This window comes from Triticum aestivum, chromosome 6D (assembly GCF_018294505.1).
Source record: "Triticum aestivum cultivar Chinese Spring chromosome 6D, IWGSC CS RefSeq v2.1, whole genome shotgun sequence".
Classification (NCBI taxonomy): domain Eukaryota; kingdom Viridiplantae; phylum Streptophyta; class Magnoliopsida; order Poales; family Poaceae; genus Triticum; species Triticum aestivum.
The window spans coordinates 190407505-190415241 of record NC_057811.1 but is presented as its reverse complement, the minus strand read 5'-3'; positions in this window follow the sequence as shown (position 1 = coordinate 190415241).

The window sequence follows — 7737 nt, the reverse complement described above, 5'->3', positions numbered from 1 at the left end:
TAATAAAAATAAATTCGGCTCTCCCTATCAGATCGTGGCTCGGTCGCTGGAGCAGGATCCAGCGCGGGCGAGGATGGCTTGGAGCGAGTAATTCTGCAGGGAGAGGCGAAAGTCAGAGGAGAGAATCGAGAGAGAATAGAGAGGAGGGAAAAAAGAGAGGAGGCGGCTGAGGGGCAGTGGGTTGTTCCGGTGGCGGTCAGCAAGAGAAGAAGGCGATGTGCGGGGATGAGCTTTCCCCAACGGAGACGTGCCAGCCACCAAAACCGCCGGATCCGCCAGTCCATCCCCCGGTGTTGAAGACTATGGCGACGACGGCGTGGCCGTACATGGAGTACATGCGTAGTGGGAGCGGCAGTTGGAGTGGCGGCAGGTGTTCCTTCGGAGCTACCACTTCTCCCGTGATGCCGAACACTCGCCACGCACGCGCCGCCAAGGGGCCCCGATGCCTCCGGGCGCGCATCCGCCTATGCTTCGACTGGGCCGCGCCTGCTCTCCTATGACGCTCCTTCACACGGCAGGCGTCCACCTGTTCCGCTACGGCCGCATCGCCCGAAAAGCGCTGTCGGCCGCAAACACTACTTCTGTCTGCTTTTGGTAGCCGCCAGGTCACGAGCGGAGGCGTGGAGCTAGAAAGCCAAGACGGCAGCATTTGTTGGCTTGCTTATAAGTAGTAAGCTTTTATCACTTAGATAAAACAATTAGCCTGTGAATACTAGCTAGCAGTGGCTTCTACTCCAGCTTCATGGAGTCCTTGTCGTTGCTTGGTGTGCTCGCTGCTTGACTTGAGAGAGAGGATATTTAAACAGGGCGCCTGTTGCTCAATGGGATTGGTTGTGTCGATGTTTTTCCCTTCTTTTACTGTTCCATTTAGTTACTCCGAGTGAATCAACAGTGTATTTATCTGAAACCATCTCCGACTTGTCTCTGTTTTTGCTGTAGACTTTCCTTCAGATGTGATTGAAAAATTACCGTGTCTATATATCAAAAATAGAGTATCTGTATCATGCAAGCAGAAACGCAGTTCATCCTGAATCCAAACCAGACTTTTTTTGATGTAAAGAGACCAAATGACACATTTTTTTATTAAAAGAACAGAGTGTGATATTGGAAGATCTACTTTGAATACCTCTGGTGCAACCTTAGAATATACCACATATGTTTACTACAGTACTTTGGAATCAAAGTCCCTATCTACATCATTCCAGTGCTTCTCAAAAAGTTTGCTGGAGAGAAAGATAAGAAAAGGTTGATATCCAAAAACTATTTTATTTTCTCGGACTTTTCAGTGTTTGTCTTCCCTGGTTCCTTGGTAAGATTTTTGTTTCTGCAATGTTCTTTGCTTAATAGCATTCAAATTTCAAATATGCATTGATATGTATACCAAGTAAAGAACACAAACTACTATTGACATACGAGCCATACAATGCCAGATATGATTCTTACATAAAGTTAGGGAACGGATGTATTAACTTACTCATGATCCAAAATGTTATATATGTTGTTCTTGTCAATACTTATTTTGTATTCTGCTGGCTGACAATAGTTACTCTGTTGAGGTTCTTCTGTAGTATACTTCAATCACATGTACTTTTCATGTATTTATTGTTGGAATTGGCAAGGGTTCTTGGTCTGAATATACACATATATGCTAAAGTACTTCTATCATTTGAGGCTGGCCATTAAAAACACTGGGCATTGTGAAGTGGCTGAAGTTTTGCTGGCACATGGGCTTACTGGAAATTTACAAGTAGACTGACAATGAAGTTTAAAGCTGAAAACTCGATATAATTGCAGGCAAACATCAATCTTTTGTTTCTGAAAACTAGACATGTAAAAATATTCAAGCTTGCAAATCTTAGAATTTAAAGTTGCTTTAATAATATAAAGTTCCGATTGACATGTATGGGCATACAGATGAATCAAACGTTTAGATTTTGAACTTCGAGGGTGGGTTGGGGAGGGGGTGGTAGTTGATTTTTTTTAAACTCCCGTTGCAATGCACATAGCATAACTGAAATTTCTGTTTGTGTTGTTTACAGCGGAAACATAGTCTGATACGACAACTTCTGAATCAAAGACCAGAAGGAAACAATTGACTTAAAGAGTTGCAACGAGTTGATCACATCCACATGTCTTTGCAACGGAGGTAGTATACATTCTTTGAACCCAAAAAATGCCTGAGTTAGATAGCAAAACTTATTTCCTGTTACTTACCTTGCAACATAATGGCAGCCCTTGCACAAAAGTAAATTGTGGCCACAAATGGTGCACTAGCCACATAAGATGTACTGATGCACCATATGCCTCAAGAACAAGAGTAACACCGTGTCTCAAGTTCTGCTGCAGCTAGATTCCGATCTCCTGGTCTTGCCTGCGAATGTTTTTTTATTCAAAGTGGTTCAGTTCCATTCCATACAAATTAGTCATATTATGAGTTGCAGGAACCTTTCTTTATTTTTAGTATATGTCCAGTTATGTTTTCTTGCGATGTGAACACTAATGAACAGAATAACATTATGGTGTATTATTTTTTACAAGCATGCAATCTGTAAAGTTAGTTTCGTTTACAAAATCATTCGTCAGCGACTGAATCGGAGGGAGATTTATGAAAAGTGAACTAGCTGACAAACTGACATGTAACACCCCCAGCGTCATGCTACAGTAATCCCTTGTTAATGGTGCCATGTCATCCTGTTACTGTTGCTAATCTTCACTTGATCCAAATCACAATTCAAATCAAATCCAATCTAAAGTCAAAAATTCAAATTGCTCAAACATGAGAACTAAAATGTTCATCATGTGCCAAATTTTCCACAACTAATATTGGTGGTGAACCAACATGTTTGCAAAGTGTTTAAGTGGCATAAACTACTTATATCAGTGACCTAAGCAATAATTTAAATGCCTTGTTAAATTATAAAATTTGCAAACTACTTCAAAAGTCTCACAACCTTTTTGTGGCAGTGCACAATAATTCTTTGAAATTCCCTTGGCCAGTGGCATAATTTTGCAAGATCATTAGTGTCTAAAAAGAAGATGCAAAAGCTGCTGGAAAAAAAGAAAAAAAAGAAAAAGGAAAAGCAAGGAGAAAAAGAAGGAGAAGCCCCCTGCCTCCCTGGGCCTTAGCCCATTGCACAGACCGACCCACCTTACCCCCCCTCCCACTGGGCCAACCGGCCCAACTGGCAACTAGGCCACCAGTTGGCCCAGCCCACCCCCGGGTCGTCCTCCTCACTGCTCCTCCGACCGGGGCGCGTCGTCCCGTACTGCCACGTCGCCGGCAAGGGATAAGGATCCCCCCCCACCGACGCCTCTGTCCTCTCCCACTGCCCCACTTGCTCTCTCCCCCCTCCCTGGTCCTCTCCGCTTGCGCTCACTCCCCACCAGATCCCCTCTTCCTCACTCCCACTCTGCCGATCTGGAGAAAGGGGCCGACGCTTTCGGCGCCGTCGTCGCGCCACCATCGCCGCCACTGCCGTCCTCGGGCGCCTCCGGCGTGTCCACCTGCCTCGCCGGCCTCTGCTACGCCCTCCCCGACCACGGGCTCGGGTCGGAAGCCACCAGGGAACCCACTGCCTCCCCGTCTTCAACCTCCGTTCGCCACGGGCGCCGCCATCTTCCTCCTCTCCGGCGACCCCTGCTGCTACTAAGCCTATCACCGGCATCCGTGTGCCGCTCGGTGAGCCCCTCATCCTTCTCCCTCTCCTTGTTGACTTTGGCGCGCCCCCTAGCTGCTTTCCCCACGCGCGCCCGAACGCAGCGCCGCGGAGCTCCTCGCCGGCGAGTCTCCGGTGACCAAATGGTCATGGGCGTATGCCCGTTAGCTTGACCGCATCGCGCAGCACCCGCCTAGCTGGTTAGTTTGGCTGCTCGCGCGCTCTAACGCTGCACCCGCTCGAGCCCGAACTTCGGCGCCGCTTCTGCTCGTCGCCGGTGTCGTTCCGGTCGTTCCCGGCCCAAGACATCGCCTCCATCTTGCGTGCGACGTCGAGCCGCGTCGAACGCATCTAGCTACGACCCCGGAAACCCCCTATGCGCAAAACCCGACCCCTCTCCCGACGTGCGCCGCCGCGGGAGGCTCGCCGGAGCAACTCCGGTAGCCAGCGCCGACGTGGCCGGCCGGGGCCACTCCCCTGGTCACTGCCTCGTAGGCCCTAGGGGCCCTGTTGACTGGGCAGCACAGTGGCGCTGACGTGCGGGCCCCACCGCATAATTAATTTACCTAAAACGTTTGTTTTAATTAAAATCAATAGTTAAACTAAATAGTCACTGACATGTGGGGCCCAGCTGCTAATTAACCACGTTTAATTAAAATAACCCACTGTTAGCCCTCTGTCTATGACATGTAGGACCCACTGGTCAGTTTGACCAGTCGGCGGGTCTGTTGACCTGCTGATGTCATGCTGACACTCTGCTGACATCATAATTCCTTTTCTGTTAATTAAATAATTCCAGAAAATGTTTAAACCTTTAGAAATTCATAGTAATTAAACCGTAACTCCGATGAAAATGTTTTCTACATGAAAGTTGCTCAGAAAAATCCAATGAATCCAAATACGTGGTCCGTTCATATGTCACATGCCCCTAGCATGCTGAACATGGAACCGTCCCCTCTCTTTTGTTTGTCCGGAAAAAGCCAAACGCCGGGAAAACCTCTCCGGATGTTTTCCCTCACCGTCTGCAACGTGTGGTACTGCGTTAGAACACCCCTAGCTATGCATATCGTCTTGTCATGCTTAGTGTTGCATCTGTTTGCCTGTATTTACTGTTTCTTCCCCCTCTTCTCTCCGGTAGACCCCGAGGCCGATGATGCCCCGGTGATCGACTACGTCGACGACGACCCCTCCTTGCTAGAGCAACCAGGCAAGCCCCCCTTTGATCATTCCGATATCGCCCATTCCATTCTCTCATGCTTGCATTAGATTTTGCTACTGTAATTGATTGCTCCTATTCTGATGCATAGCCTGCTTTTGTAACCTGCTTATTGTTACCTACCTGCTTATCCTAAACTGCTTAGTATAGGTTGGTTAGTGATCCATCAGTGACCCCCACCTTGTCCTTGTTGCCCCTGCTTCATCATCGAAGACCCGATCAACAGGATCGAAGACCAGGCCCCGGCACCGCACATCACTTTCTCCTTAGTTGCTCGACACTATTGGGTTACTATCGAGTGCCGAGGGTGAGACCTCTACAGCACTTCTGATGTTAACCCTGTAGTGTAGCTATTCGGCCGTGGTCATTGAGGGTGATTCCGCCTTAACCACTCCCGATACGACTCTGTCGTGCAACCCCTCAAGTGTGAACCTCGGGGGTGACTCCTCTTACGTTCACCTTGATGATTACATCGAGTGGAATTCACCGGGGGTGATTCCTCGGGTTTTCCCCTTGATGTTGGGACACACAGTTACTATGGTTACTATGACTTTACACTGAACCATGTTACTAAAGACGGGTCGGCCCTGAGGGGTACCCGCGCGAGCTTAATTGCGAGTGATGTGGAGATGGGTTGACCTGGAGGGTGCCCGCGAGATAATTACGAGGCGTGGCCGGGCATTCCTAGCCCTTGCCGCAAGTCCTCGAGACGGGGCAACGGGGTCACATCTTTCGTGAGTCTCTGCTTGTTACCGCGTGCTCCTAATCCACTACGATTTGGATATTTGATCCGAGGGGCCTCTAGCCTGATAGCACTAACCATCACGTGGGCATAGTATGGGCGTTCTGCGTCGTATGCATCAGCCGAAGCTTAATAGACGTCATGCGACTAAGCGGCGCGCGCCGGGTTGGACTGGTAAGCTCCCGCCTTTCTTTAAGGAGGTAGCTAGGTCTGCTCACCGGCTGCCCACGCAACGTGCAGGAGTTCCCGGGGCGATGGCCCATGACCCCTGGGGGCATAGGTTTAGTCCGGCGTGCTTGACCTCTCTATTAAGCCTAGGTCGGGTTGCGGCGTATTGTTTGGCCGAGGCCGGGCATGACCCAGGAAAGTGTGTCCGGCCGGAGTTAATCGAGCGTGGTGGGTAAGTTGGTGCACCCCTGCAGGGAAGAAAACATCTATCGATAGCCTGTCCTACGGTAACGGACACTTGGAGTTGTATCCCGATCGATACAACTAGAACTGGATACTTGAGATGAGACTTGGATATTAGATGATAACTGGATAGTATGGCTCTGGGATTGCTTTCTCGCAGGGAGTCGAGAAAGGATCTCTGGCCGAGGTTGATAACACTACTACTACTTTACTTTATGCTACTCTACTTCCTCCTGTTGTTGCAAGATGGTGGTTTCCAGAAGATGCTAGTCTTTGATAGGACTAGGCCTTCTCTCTATTCTGGCATTTCTGCAGCCCAGTCCACATATACAGCCTTCCTTTGATAATGTTGCATGTGTAGTGTAGATCCTTGCTTGCGAGTACTTTGGATGAGTACTCACGGTTGCTTTGCTCCCCCTTTTGCCCCTTTCTTCTCCTTTCCGGTTGATGCAACCAGATGTCGGAGCACAGGAGCCAGATGCCACCGCCGATGCCTGCTACTACGTGGAGACCGTCGACGACCAGGAGTAGTTAGGAGGCTCCCAGGTAGGAGGCCTTGCCTTTTCGATCGTTGCTACTTTTGTGCTAGCCTTCTGAAGGCAAAGTTGTCTAACTCATGTCTGTACTCAGATATTGTTGCTTCCGCTGACTCTTGTGTAATCTAGCTTATGTATTCGAGCCCTCGAGGCCCCTGGCTTGTAATATAAAGCTTGTATTATTTTAATTTGTGTCTAGAGTTGTGTTGTGATATCTTCCCGTGAGTCCTTGATCTTGATCGTACACATTTGCGTGTATGATTAGTGTACGACTGAATCAAGGGCGTCACAAGTTGGTATCAGAGCCGACTGCCTGTAGGAACCCCCTTTCCAACTCCTTGGCCGAAGTTGAGTCTAGTCACTACAAAAAAAACTTTTACTAACATGGCTGTGTGTCTTACGGGCCCACGTCGCCATTGGGTGATGTTAGAATCTTTTATTCCTCGTCTATACTCTGGGATTCTGATCTCTCTTCTAATCGGGTTAAACGATTTTGCTAACTCTCACATTAGGTTCTCGTAACCACTTCATCCCGGAGAGCCACTTCATTCCATATGATCGCCTGCTTCACCAGAAGACTTCAAAGATACTCTCTGATGTTCGTTCGAGAACTTGTGCCCATCGCTTTTGCGATTCCCTTCCACCGTCACCCCTATGGAAAACTACATACACTTGCCATTCATACAGTCATTCCTCGTTGCTCTTGTTATTATGAGATGCCTCGAAATTCTCTCTATTGTTCCAAGAATCCTTTGTGCCTGCTTCCTTGCAGCTCCTTTTCCGCATGAATACATGTATGAATAATTCCTCACACTTACCGGGGATTCGTTCATCCCCAGTTGTTCATGTGTTTCACAAATGTCTTCAAAATGCTATTCAATCTTCCGAAAATCTGCGGCAGCCTATTGCTCTTGAAATTCTTGCTTGCTTGCATTATGGTTAATCCCATAAGTTTGGTAATCTTATTGGCATCTTTTGTCACTATCATTTTGAGTCCGTTGATTCAACTTGTGCGTGAATGCACGCAAATCATCAGTTGATCCTTATAAATTATCTTCTCAGACGTCTTTCCGAACCTGAGCTGGTTCTCGACCAATAAAATTGCTATCGATTGTACCCCTAAGTCTATTCAACTTATCCATCCTTTATCAGAGTGTTTTCTTATGACCCCTTGAT